A 14,928-nucleotide genomic window follows, 5' to 3' on the forward strand; every position below is an offset into this window, starting at 1 on the left:
ACTAGAAATAATTATTATTGTCTTGGTTTGGCTAGACTAGATTTAGATCTAGACTCTAGATTCTCTACATCTGTAATATAGAAGATATCTAGATCTAGTGATCTACACTTAGATCTAAACAATCTTGATCTAGCGGTTTTTCTAGCGCATATTTTAGGATTTAATAATTAGATATCTTAGTTACTGTCTAACTAAACTGAAAACTGTAAACCAAGTCAAGTGGCAAGTCAAGCCTTTACTTTTGGCACTATAAGTGACTATTGCCTTTGCATTGAAATTGAAGTGAAGCCACTCACGGTGCGGTGTCGGTGCTACCAGTAGTAGTGGTAGATCTACTACTGGAGTGCTGCCCACTGCTGGTAGGTTGATAATGTACTATGGTCTTATCTACTATTGTACTAAAATGTCTAAAATAATTTGTTATAATTATCTAGATTCTAGATCTAGTCTAGAATGTCTAGATTGACTAGAATTGACTAGATAGATGATAGTCATCATCATAGTCTAGATCTAAAGTTTAGTCTAAAGAAATCTAGAATCTAGTAGTTATTAGTAGCAGTAGTTTCATTCATCTATAATTTATTATAGTTGAGTATAATTTACTATAATTATAATATTATATTATAAAGTATAATCTATATTGACTAGATCAGTAGATGTCTATAATATAAATATAATATATTCTTGGTTACTTAGCTATTATACTATTTTATACTATAATCTATCTAATATCTTTACTCAAATAGTCTAGATAATCTATATAGTATAAATTATTATAATAATATGGACAGTATGGTATATTTTAATTTATATTATATTAGTAGCCTATATATATATATATATATATATATAAATCTAGCTAGATCTAGCCGCAATCTAGCGTCATCTAGAGTCTAGATCTAAATTCTAAACTATAATAACTATACTTAGTATAATACTATTATTACTAGTCTATAATTAAGTATATAATAATAAATTTATCTAAATCTAGATTATTCTAGACCTAGATCTATACTCATATACTGTTATTACTAGATTACTAGGTCTATAGATCTATAATAATATATATATAGAATCTACATCAGACTACATCTATTAAATCTATACTTCTAATACAGTAATTTAGTATTTTAGTGAGTAATAGTATAGATCTACTTACTAATACTGCCTGTCACACTCTGTCTATAGACTCTGACCATCAGATCTAGATTCTCGATAGATCTTAAAATGTTTATTGCTACTTTAGTCTACTCTAGATAATCATTAGTATTTACTAGACCTCTATAATTTAGAATAATTAAATTATATATATTGTAATAATTTTATATAATATATATATATATAGATTATATATAGATATAGATTATATCCAAGTATCTAAATATATAAAATTCTCTTCGTCGCCCGAGCATGCAGGACACACATCATCGAAAGATAACTCTTTTATTTCTGCAAGTCGTACTAGAGTTACCCCATATAACTTTCGCGGCAAAAATAATAAAAAAAAAAGGGGGAAGAACAAGTAAACTTCTCTGTATTCACCCGTCACTAAATAGCAGGGCCAGACTTAACTATTGCGGGGCCCTGTCTATGCGAAATGGATTGCGCGGGGCCCAGTTTAGATAGGGATATGGATAATAAGTGAAAATCAAGAGTTTTTATTAGAAAATAAATTCGTCTTTCTTTGCATTTTATTAATTCTTTTATGTACAGAATTACTTTATGAGTCTTGTGTGTATCAAAGTCATACAGTATATCATTAAAATTCTATTTCCTACATACATCATGCTCAATAGCAAGAATTACCAAATGTTTCAATTTATCTTCGAGAATTGTTGACCTCAAGTAATTCTTCATTAGTTTGAGGTGCGAAAATCTTCTTCCACAAGATTCCACAATTATGGTACATTGTATAATACCATTTATTTTTTTTATCGCTCGTAGGATTGGCGTTTTCCATATTGATTGACACCCCAAAATGACAATTTTGTCTATATTTCAGGTATGAGTTTTCAAAAGATTTAAATAATTTCCAGAAATTTCCCTTTTACATATACTTTGCAATTTCAGGAGATTTCCAGGAGCTCCTGGTAAATCAGGAGGCTGCGATAAATCTGTTATAAGTTATAAAATGGTTTAATTTAATAATTTACATCTAGCACAGGTTCTATGTAAGTGCGTGGCCCACTGCGGTCGTATAAGCTGCAGTAGCCTAAGGCCGACCCTGCTAAATAGCGGCTTATGCTATGTTGCTGGTCAACTAGTATCTAATAAATCTAGTCTATGTATATCTCTAAGTCTAGATCTACTGACCACTCAGTACTGTACTCATCTAAACTATAGATCTAGATGTAGTACTATTTAAATTATCACAGTAAGACATTGTTACTTTTACATTTACTTCAAATACATTTATGATCAATTGAATCTATATAGATCTATATAATCTAGTATCTATAATGACAGGTAATCAGTGAAATCTGATTTAGACCAAAATCTAGACAATTCTAGATATCTAGAGATGTCAAGAGCGTGGGTGTGTAAGATGTGAGATTGTGTGTGTGTTTGTTTATTTTATTAGTTGGTGTGTGAATTGTTTTTATCACGGGATTTTCAAGGGGGGACAATTAGGTTTCTAGCGGTCAGTCTAGCAGTTGGAGAGCTGACCTGGTCTGAGTAGGGTGCTGGTGTTTTGTGTATTTCATAGGAGTGATATAATTGTGTGCTTTATTAAGTATTAAAGATTATCGATATTCATGAATATCGATAATCTTTAATACTTAATAAAGCACACAATTATATCACTCCTATGAAATACACAAAACACCAGCACCCTACTCAGACCAGGTCAGCTCTCCAACTGCTAGACTGACCGCTAGAAACCTAATTGTCCCCCCTTGAAAATCCCGTGATAAAAACAATTCACACACCAACTAATAAAATAAACAAACACACACACAATCTCACATCTTACACACCCACGCTCTTGACATCTCCCCCTTACTTCCCCTAGATTTTCCCTGAAAATCTAAGTCTATATTATGTACACTAAAAAAAATTATTAATGACATTGTTGAAGTACAACATGGTTAAAAGAAATACTACTCAAAAATACACAGTACATCTTACTATGTTTACACAAGTAATTTGTTTCAATTCAACAAACTACACCCATGAGTTTAAGTATGAAATAATGAATACTTCGTTTCTATGCATCAACATTAATAAAATACATGAATTATCTTTCCATTTCCAAACAAAACAAGTTCATCAATAATAATGCATATATAATAATAAAACTAATAATATAACTAAACTAATCTTCATCTGTTCCACTTGTCCAGTTCCTTCTCTTGTGACGTCAGGTTACAATGTAGGCTACTGTTTATTGTTTGTGAATATAGAGCTTAAGACTTGACTTCCGATGCTTCTCAATACTGGATGAGACGACGCGTGTTGTGCAAAGTACAATTAAAACACAAAGAGATGAACAGTTCAGTCAATTTAATTGAGCAATAATAATAATAGTAGTAGTAGTAATAGTAGTAACTTCTCTGACGAGACGATCATAGTTGAAAAAGTTCAACGTACATACTGGATTGCTGAGACGTGCACAGTCTGAAAACGTTACAATACCAGGTATGCTTCTGACAGAGACAATAATGTGAGTTCAAACTGTCAGCCTAGACAATGGGTCAGCCCAAAAGTTGTCTGTACCTTTAATGTGCTGTATTTCAAAGTCAAAGTCCATAAGGTATAATATCCATCTAGCAATACGAGCATTGGTGGTTGCAGACTTGAGATACTTGAGATTCAGGTGATCAGTCCGAACAATGAACTTACGTGAATACAAGAAGTGTTCCAACTTCTTAATTCCCCATGTTAATGCTAACAACTCACGCTCCATTATGCTGTATTTACATTCACGTGGGAGTAATTTTCTGCTGAGGAAACGGACAGGATGCAATTTGTTTCCCACGTACTGTAGAGCAGCAACTGCAACAGCCTTGTCCGAAGCATCACACTGTAGATAAAAACATTTATCCGGATCAGGCAACATTAAAATGGGGTGAGAAGTCAAGTATCTTTGTATACGCTCCAATGCAACCTCCCCCTCCACAGTCTTAGCAACTTTAGAAGGGTGCCCTTTTTTAAGAATTTCAGTAAAGGGAGACAACAAGCTTGAAAAGTTTGGAATGAAGGAGCGATAATAATTGAGCAGACCTAATAATGATCGGGTTTCCTTCTTTGTTTTAGGGTACCGTAGCTGCAGAATCTTACTGACATTAGAATTTTCAGGCTGAAGAAAGCCTTGGCCAATCTTATGGCCTAGGAATGTAATAGTTTGGAACCCAATTAGTAACTTGTTAGGCTTAACAGTAATATTGAATTCTCCTAACCTCTCAAGCACCCGTCTCAATGAGAACATGTGACTCTGCCAATCAGCGTTGTACACACAAAGATCATCAAAATAACAAACAACTTGTTCTAAACCTTTTAGCACTCTACGCATTGTTCTGTTAAAGAAACTAGGACTGTTTTTTAAACCAAATGGGAGATATTTGAATTGATAGTGTGCATTAGGTACTTTGAACGCTGTGTACTGCTTACTACTCTGTTCTAATGGCACCTGCCAGTAACCTTTCGTTAGGTCTAATTTACTAAAATATTTGGCTTTCCTTAGTGTGATAAACAGTTCCTCTTGATCTGGTATGACTTCTGCATCAAATTTTGTTATGGAATTTAATTGCCTATAATCAACAACTGGTCTCAAAGTTCCATCTTTCTTTTTGATTAAGATCATAGGAGATGCATAAGGCGATTCACTCTCTTCAATAATATTCATGTTAATCATCGATTCAATTTCTTCTTGTAGCCTTTGTCTCATCGCCATTGGTACATTATAAGGTTTTAAATTGACAGGCTTATCCGATGTTAGAGTTATTTTAAAGGGCTCTACTTTCGCTTTTCCTGGTACATCTGAGATTACGTGTGCGAAGTCTTCAAGGAGTTTTTCAATTTCATTTTTCTGAGTTTGGTTTAAGTCTTTATTAATGGTTATTGCCCTTTGGTTTATTTCTCCATTTTCATGGATCATTTCCGGTAGTTTTAATTCTTCTATCTCATTATCAATGATTTGCCCTGTTTCATCATGGTCATATTCATCCACGACTCCAATAAATGCAGCAGACAAAATGTTACTCTTACAGCTACTGTTGGCAACATTGTTACTTGATGCTTCAACTGGGGTGTAATATTTGATTAATCTGTTTACATGAAATATCTTTGATTTGTTTCCTTTCTTTACTATGTAATTTAAGTCTGATAACCTCTTTTCTATCTTGTACGGGCCTTCCCAATATAATTTGAGCTTATCTCCCTTTTTTGGTTTCAACACTAATACCATTTCTCCTGTATCAAAACTTTTTTTTACAGTGTTTCTATCATATAGTCGTTTTTGTTCTTGCCTCGCTATGTCTTCATTATCACATGCAATCTTAGCTGTACTTTGTAGTCTTTCTTTTAATTCCTCAAGATATTCAAACAAGTTAGTGTAATTAGTGTCAACTTCTTTTTCTTTGGTCATAAGTTTCTTCAAAATTGCCATAGGCCCTCTAATTTTTCTTCCAAATACAAGTTCGTAGGGTGAAAATCCTGTTGTATCGTTGGGCAGTTCTCTTATAGCGAATAATGCCGAGGCTAAGTATTTGTCCCAATCTTTAGATCGTTCAGAACACAGCTTTCTTAATATGCTCTTAAGTGAACCATGTAGGCGTTCTACGCATCCATTCGAGGCCGGGTGGTATAGCGAGGACTTGATTATCTTCACATTGAAGAATTTGCAGACTTCTGTGTATAAATCTGAACCATATTGAGAACCATTGTCAGAGAGAATGGCCTCTGGAAAACCAATCCTAGTGCAGACCGAATACAAAGCTTCTATCACAGTAGTTGTCTCTATATTTCTCAAAGGTACAGCTTCAGGCCATCTGGAGAATGTGTCTATTATAGTTAGGATGTATCTATGTTTACTTTCTGTCATAGGAAGAGGTCCAACCAGGTCTATTGCGATTTTCTTAAAGGGTACACCTTGTCTGTCCATCTTCCCCAGCACTGCTTTACCAGCTCTCCCTGGCACTTTTGCTCTCTGACATGGGTCGCAGCATCTTACTAAGTGTTTTACATCTTTATCAACTCCTGGCCAATAAAATTCAGAGTAGATACGAAGTTTTGTTTTCTTTACAGACATATGCCCTGCCAGTGGTGAGCTGTGGGCGTTTTCCAGTATTAACTTACGCCTGCCCTTAGGAACAACTAAAAGATCTTTAACAACTTGAGGTTCCGTAAGGGACGTAACTCTCTTGTAAAGCAAACTCTTCTTCCTGACAAACGTAATACATGCTTCTTTAGTCACTTGTGTTGTTTGCTCGGTACATTTTCTCCATAGTGGTGCCAGAGTTTCATCTTCTTCTTGTTCCTTCTCTAGACTCCCTTCTATAATTGTTCCTATGACCGGAGACTTTACTTGAGTTTCTTCCCTTTCTCTGTCCTTCATTCCTCTCGTCTCTACGGCTGACACAAACAGACCTTTCACATTGCCTATTAACACATCAGCGACCGGCTCAGGAAATAGCACAACGATGAATTCTCCTTTCAGGTAAGGTGTGTCAAGCATTGCTTTTGCGGTTTTGTATATAAATACTTGCCCGTCTGCTAAGCACAAGGAGCATTTCTCTGGCAAAATATCTTTTTCATTGACAAGTGTCTCTCTTACGGCGATAACGCTACAGCCGCTATCTCTCAGGATCGACGCCTTTCTTCCATTCAGCTTTCCTTCTTCTATGTTTAGCGATCCAATAGACTTGTCATTCATAATGAAGTTAGCCACACTTTCTGGATTATGGTAAATCAGATTGCAAGTCCCTTGTCTTTCAGGCAATTGCACCACGGCACATTCGGCTTGATTGGAGTAGTTCCTTCTTGTCTCATTCCTATACCTTCCTTGGTTATTCTGGTACATTCCATTTCCATAGTTGTTTCTTCTGTTGTTAACTTGGTTGCTCAATGTGTAATTTGGCCTACTCCATCGCCCTCTTGCTCTGTTGTAAGAATTGCTATAGCGGGGTCTGATGAAATTCCTTCTGGGCTCATGGTATTCAATGTTTGGCCTGATATAGTTTGCGCTGCTAGGACTGGTTTGGTAGCGGTAATTTTGCCTATTCAAATCTCTTCTGTCACTCACTGCGTTGGCCTGATAATTTCTCGATTTCTTGAAAATGCTTTTGCTCGAGAAGATAATCTTTCTGTTCTCCAACAAATCAACTAGCTTGTCCAACGACTCAGGTTCTTTATCTAGGATCTCTTCTCTTACCTCCTCGTTTAGGGCACTGAGTATAGAGTCTTTCAATATTAACTCCTCCAGCTGATCAAAGTTCCTTTCTATTTTCGCCGCCTCGCACCACTGTCGGAAGTTCTTTTGTAATGCCACAAAAAATTCTCTTGGGCCATCTTCAATTGGGACCGTCTCATGCCATCTTTTCCTGCAGGCTTCCTCCGTCATTCCCACATAGTCTAAGAGCTCTTTTTTTATCTTCTCGTAGTCAGTGCAGTCCACTAATCTTCTCTGTGTCAGGAATTGCCTTAGTTTAGGTGTTATTTTCTCCTGCAGCTGTGCCACCCAGTCTTCTTCTAGAACCTTGTCTCTCCTAGCTGCCATTTCGAACATGTCGAGGTAACAAGGTAGATCTTCTGTTGTCATGGCAGGGAAACCTTTACTCAGTCTTGGTCTCTGGGCCGTGACTCCGGTTGTCGCGCTTGATTGTGTTTTATTTTTTTCCTGTGCGATTTGTAAATCAAGTTTCTTCATTTTTTCCTCATGTTCTCTCTGCTCTTTCTTTTCCTGTCTTTCTTTATCCCTTTCCTGTCTGTCTTTCTCTTTTTCCTCCAATTCCAGTTCTTTTAATCTTATCATCTGTTGCAGCTTGGACATTTCTCTTTCCTCCACCCTCTCAGATCTTTCTCTTCTTTGTTTCTCTGCCTCACTTTCTTTTTCCATGTTTTACTTTCTAATCCTTATAATACACAGCACTCAGTACGTTTGCTACACTAAGTTTACAGAAAATGTTAAAATAACAGTCCTAGTATTTCTTTTACCTTAAATTACTACCTTAAGAATAGTTATAGTGCTCTATTATACATACAATAAGAAAATAAAATCAATCCTAATTTTGCAGAATATTTTTAGTTATACAATAGATTAGAAAGACTAACTAGGCAAGTAAATGATCAAGACAGAAAAATACAAATTGAAATAATGATCAGATTATTAGATTCCGATAGGAAGTTAGAATACGTTGATTTAAAGACTCTTGCTTTTATAGCAAAAATTGGCAACGATAAAATCAGAAAGAAATGACTGAAGCCTTAAATTGAGAGGCTAGTATGACAGCAAAAGAAAAAAAAAAGGAAAATATATGATAGTCAAATTGAAACAAATTATAATAGAGGCAAGAAAACAGAGGCTAGAAAGTAGAGGGTTCAGCTACACGAGAGGTAACACAAATCACTTAACTTCCACTCCCTGCACGTGATCCAACCTGTCCTCGTGATGCAACTTCGGGCTGTCGCTGTCCTCTCTGTACTGGTACTTCAAACCACCGCCGTTCCTCAGGCCAAATCAAGGGGCATAACACATGAGGAAAAATGTTTTAAAATACAATGAGTGTCAAATTAACAACAATATAACATGTAGAACAATATTTGTAAGTTTAAGTACATCAATAACATGAGGAAAATGTTTTAAAATAGAATGAGTGTCAAGTTAACAGCAATATAACATGTAGAACAATATTTGTAAGTTTAAGTACATCAATAACAATTTATAACTGCTCTACTTATACAATTTATGCGACGAGAGGTCCTGGTTTTCTTTCACAAGAGCCCCCAACTGTAAGGGAACTCGGGTGAATTCTTTACCACTTACATATGGCTCGATAATCTAGGGTATGATTCTCAATTACACTTGTCAATACTTGCTTAACTCAAATACGAACACTTAGTATACATCAACTCTAACTCCTTATATTCATGAATATCGATAATCTTTAATACTTAATAAAGCACACAATTATATCACTCCTATGAAATACACAAAACACCAGCACCCTACTCAGACCAGGTCAGCTCTCCAACTGCTAGACTGACCGCTAGAAACCTAATTGTCCCCCCTTGAAAATCCCGTGATAAAAACAATTCACACACCAACTAATAAAATAAACAAACACACACACAATCTCACATCTTACACACCCACGCTCTTGACAATAATATATATACATATATCTAAATCTAGGTCTCTTAAAATTACTAGAATGCCTATATCTAGATCTAGTACTCTTGAGATTTCTATATAAAGATCTAGATTTAAATCACATATTTTTGCCAAAACCTTTGCTTTTTTTCCTTTGCATCCTCCAATGGAATGGCAGGCAATTTAAAGTACATAGCTCAACTCTCTTGCTTACTTTTTGTCCTGTTGCGTGTACTTAAACAGTCTGTGGACTCATTAAGCCTTAAAATAAGTTAAAAGGTGAAACAAATCTGCTTAGTTTGACTTTTTATTATTAAATTCATTCTTCTGTGAAATGGCCAGTCATACAAATTTACTAGCAGTACACAACCGGCTACGCCCATTGATTTGTTTATTATGGCCAGAATAGCCTCTTCTTTTCTTTTTTTATTAGTTTAATAAACGATTCACATTTTTAACTATCAACCTAACATTATTTTAGCTAGTGAATTAGTGTTACAATGAAATTTAATATGCATGACTAAATTTAAATCATAACACGTGGGACGTAATCATCTTCTTTTTTGATGTAACGTCTGTATTAAATAAGATAGGTGTTTCATGGCCTGCTCTCTCTTTTTTGCTCTCTGGAATCCACATTTTTTTTTTTTACTTGCGCATTGAAATTTCTCACACATAGACTTTTGACTTGATTTGGAAAGACCTGCTTTATAATGCACCCCAGACACATACACGCTTTCATAATTTGGGCTTGATAATTTTAGTAGCACTTTTACTTATCTACTCCCTACCCCTCAAAGCAACAAAAAGTTAGTCCTTCATATACATGCTTTCCCCTTTCTAGATTTATCTTGGTATTTTGTTCTCTAAATAAAAAGAAATATCCATTTGGATTTATTAATTCTGATAGTTTATTTGACTCCCTTTGAATATAGCGAAATGGCAATAGATCTAGATTTATCTTTTAAATGCTATTAGAATTTAGTTTTTTTGTTTTTTTTTGACAAAGTACAATTCCTTGCTCTCTCTCCTTCTCTCTCTCTCAAAATAAAAAAAGGAAAAAGACTCTAGATCTATCCTATTAATGCTGTTAGGGTTGGTTTTGTTTTTTATTTAGACGGCATCTAAAAGGTAGCAGAAATAACATACGGCATATTAAAAATAAGTAGACTTAGGGAAAAGAAAAAAAAAATTGCTTTAAGAATACAGAATTTGTGATATATTTTAAATGCTTCATATATGTTGACTGCAGCCCTTTGGGAAAATACTGAAAATGAAATAAGAAAGCTTGCATTTTTTTTTAAAGAATAGCAGTTGTCATGTTGCAAATCTGTCAAAACTGATTCTTAAGCGTCTCACATAGCCTCAGCTTAGTGTACAATCGTTATCTTTATCTTTATAAATAGTAGCCTATTGATTGAAAACTTGCTTTAAACGTGTGCTACACATGAGGAAGTACCTTTATTTACAACTTAATAATATAATATTGCAAAGCAAGCATAGTTCTATATCATCCAAGTCTAATTTTAATGTAGAGAGCCTTGTCATGTTTTCATTTACAGCATCTGATTTTCTAGATTCTTTTCCTCTATGCACCCCACCTTTTCTCTCTCTCTCTGTCTCTCTCTCTCTCTCTGTCCGTCTGTCTCTCTCTGTCTCTCTCTCTATCTCTCTCTCTCTCTCCAAAATGGCGAGGGAAGAAAACGTGTTTCTATCTAAAAAAAAAAGTAAAATATAAGAAATTTCAATTATTTTGAATCAATCATGTTTGCGTATTTCATTTTTAATAGATCTAGACTAGGGGTGGGTAATACGGTACATCAGTAAATTGTTTGAGATTCAATGCAGCTTTAAGCAAACTTTCCCGTTTAGAGTTTATGGTTGGGCATTGTTCATTAATTTATACAAAAAAAAACACTTTCTCTCAGTCCAAGCACTGGCTTCATCAGCTGTTACACTTGCCATCTTGTTCCAAGCTAACGCAACACTTTCAACACAGTTCTTCACAGAATTGAATAAACACTGGTTTGAGTTTGTGTCTTGGACTGAATGTTTCGAAATATTGCCAAAAAGAGTAAACTTTGTTTATTTATTCCTCGTCCCATATGCTAGGACAAATTTGTACAAACACTCCTTCTTCCCTAGTGCTATTAGAGCATGGAATGGGTTGCCTGAGCTAGCCAGGAAATCCAGTGACTTGGCAGAATTTAAGTCATTGGTTAATATGCATGACTAAATGCATGACGCGTAGGACGTAATCATCTTCTTTTTTTGAAGTAACGTCTGTATTATATAAGATAAGATAAGAATTAAAACTTTTTGGACGTGTAGAGACAATGTTTCTTTAGCCTCTTCATCATAAGTGATAAGAATCAGAAGATTCAGTAATTACTGTAGATATTTACAATATTTATTTTAATATACTTGCATTTTTTAATATGTATAATCTGTGGGGCACACCGGATTTCTGTAGGTGTCCGCGGGGCGCATAAAACACATCGGAGGGCAGCATGTGGCCCGCGGGCCGTAATTTGCCCACTCCTGATCTAGACTAACAATAATAAATGTGTGTGTTGGGAAATATTTATATGAATTGTTTTTTGTTAAGCGCAACTTTCATGCTTCTAGGATGCACAATGCGCTATGGTCCAATCATTTTGGTGGACCAGATGGAAAAAAAAAAAGGGGGGGGGGTATCTGGGAAAAGATTTCCAATCTGCCTTTTCAAAAGCTGTTTAACAAAAAAAAAAAAAGATGCTCAGTTTTAACTCCAACTCGAGGCCTCGAGGTTCCACCATGGAAGGCCTACGCGTTTGCTACTGAGCTATTCAAGTACTTAAAAACAGAAGGCTAAGATTGCATGAAAAATCTAGTTCTCCTATGACCCAGTCAATCGTCTGACAGTCTTTCCTACACGTTGCTCTCTGTGTGATCATGAGTAGCCTGTGCGTCCATCTTCCTTCGAGCTTCCACCATGGAAGGCCTACGCGTTTGCTACTGAGCTATTCAAGTACTTAAAATAATAGAAGGCTAAGATTGCATAAAAAAATCTGGTTCTCCGATGACCCAGTCAATCGTCTGACAGTCTTTCCTACACGTTGCTCTCTGTGTGATCATGAGTAGCCTGTGCGTCCATCTTCCTTCGAGCTTCCACCATGGAAGGCCTACGCGTTTGCTACTGAGCTATTCAAGTACTTAAAATAATAGAAGGCTAAGATTGCATAAAAAAATCTGGTTCTCCGATGACCCAGTCAATCGTCTGACAGTCTTTCCTACACGTTGCTCTCTGTGTGATCATGAGTAGCCTGTGCGTCCATCTTCCTTCGAGCTTCCACCATGGAAGGCCTACGCGTTTGCTACTTAGCTATTCAAGTACTTAAAATAATAGAAGGCTAAGATTGCATTAAAAAAATCTAGTTCTCCGATGACCCAGTCAATCGTCTGACAGTCTTTCCTACACGTTGCTCTCTGTGTGATCATGAGTAGCCTGTGCGTCCATATTCCTTCGAGCTTCCACAATGGAAGGCATACGCGTTTGCTACTTAGCTATTCAAGTACTTAAAATAATAGAAGGCTAAGATTGCATAAAAAAATCTAGTTCTCCGTTGACCCAGTCAATCGTCTGACAGTCTTTCCTACACGTTGCTCTCTGTGTGATCATGAGTAGCCTGTGCGTCCATCTTCCTTCGAGCTTCCACCATGGAAGGCCTACGCGTTTGCTACTTAGCTATTCAAGTACTTAAAATAATAGAAGGCTAAGATTGCATACAAAAATCTAGTTCTCCGATGACCCAGTCAATCGTCTGACAGTCTTTCCTACACGTTGCTCTCTGTGTGATCATGAGTAGCCTGTGCGTCCATCTTCCTTCGAGCTTCCACCATGGAAGGCCTACGCGTTTGCTACTTAGCTATTCAAGTACTTAAAATAATAGAAGGCTAAGATTGCATTAAAAAAATCTAGTTCTCCGATGACCCAGTCAATCGTCTGACAGTCTTTCCTACACGTTGCTCTCTGTGTGATCATGAGTAGCCTGTGCGTCCATATTCCTTCGAGCTTCCACCATGGAAGGCATACGCGTTTGCTACTTAGCTATTCAAGTACTTAAAATAATAGAAGGCTAAGATTGCATAAAAAAATCTAGTTCTCCGTTGACCCAGTCAATCGTCTGACAGTCTTTCCTACACGTTGCTCTCTGTGTGATCATGAGTAGCCTGTGCGTCCATCTTCCTTCGAGCTTCCACCATGGAAGGCCTACGCGTTTGCTACTTAGCTATTCAAGTACTTAAAATAATAGAAGGCTAAGATTGCATACAAAAATCTAGTTCTCCGATGACCCAGTCAATCGTCTGACAGTCTTTCCTACACGTTGCTCTCTGTGTGATCATGAGTAGCCTGTGCGTCCATCTTCCTTCGTTGTCTGTTTTGCTTACATCTGAAATCAACCCTCGCTTGTCTGTGCATTCGTTGGACATTGCCTACCTTAAAAACAAAACAACAAAAACAACTCAAGGCTAGCCATTGACAGTAGGCCTTGATGTCTTTCTGTAATTATTTTATCACTCTTAATGGGAAACTGTGGTGATTTTTTTTTAATAAATATAATATGTGTTTTGGTTTATTTTAATTTTATTATCAATATTTGAATATTAACCTAGTCATTGGAGTTTTTCTGATGTAATTTTTCTGCGCATCCAAAAACGGTCAGTTTTTCATCGGGTTTCTATGTGACGTCACACAAACCTATTAATTTAATCTATTGCAATTACGGTATAGCGGAAAACCATACAGTAAAGTTTACAATCTCGTAAAGAAATAGATATAGGTCTATGCAGTTAGATCAAGATCTAGTAAGCAAAGAAAAAAATTACGTGTTTAGAGTAGATCTACACTCTTGACTTACCATGGCAGTGTCTGAGTGTGTTTTTTTTTTCGCCTGACAACTCAATACACAAACACATTCGCTTGATTGTCTTGCCCCACACTGGGCGCCAGGGCCGGTCTTAGGCCACTGCAACCTATGCAGTCGCAGTGGGCCCCGCGCTTTCATAGGCCCCGCGCTAATTCTAGGTGTAATTAATAAATTGCAAATATATACGAAAAATTCCTGGAAATCTGAATTTATTAAAATCTCCTGAAACTCATACAAATCTCCTGAAAAAGTAGACAAAATTGTCATTTGTGGGTGTAATTCCTTGCGGAAAACGCCAATCCTCCGCGCGATAAAAGAAATAAAGGGCTCATCATTAATTAATTAATAAAATGTAATAATTGGGCGACTTTTCACCTTAATCGGAAGTTCCAATACTTTTTTTTTACTTTTATAGTCACTTGCATATAAATATGCCATAGGTTGCAAGGTTCGTAAAGTAAAGTTAATTTGATCGCAATTTCGTACTTAGAAAAGAATGAATGAAATTCAAAGTTTAATTTATTTTCTAATACAAAATTTTAATTTCCACTTATCTATCCCTGTTCCCACCCAGACTAGGCCCCGCGCAACCAGTTACGCATAGGGCCCCGGTACTGCTAGGACCGGCCCTGCTGGGCGCCACTTGTTACGAGCAGATGAGACTAAAAATCATACACCAACAGACTCCTATATATAGTAGATCATGGA

At 36.2% G+C, this 14,928-nt stretch overlaps 1 protein-coding gene across 1 annotated transcript in view; it reads left to right on the top strand.

Moving 5' to 3' along the window:
• Positions 1-14,928, top strand: part of LOC106066092 (uncharacterized) — a 45,950-nt gene continuing 31,022 nt past the window's right edge. The window contains exon 1 of the mRNA XM_056025917.1: positions 1-359. The gene's annotated coding sequence lies outside the window, so the exon portion shown is untranslated. The remainder of the gene's footprint in view (positions 360-14,928) is intronic.

This window comes from Biomphalaria glabrata, chromosome 4 (assembly GCF_947242115.1).
Source record: "Biomphalaria glabrata chromosome 4, xgBioGlab47.1, whole genome shotgun sequence".
Taxonomy (NCBI): domain Eukaryota; kingdom Metazoa; phylum Mollusca; class Gastropoda; family Planorbidae; genus Biomphalaria; species Biomphalaria glabrata.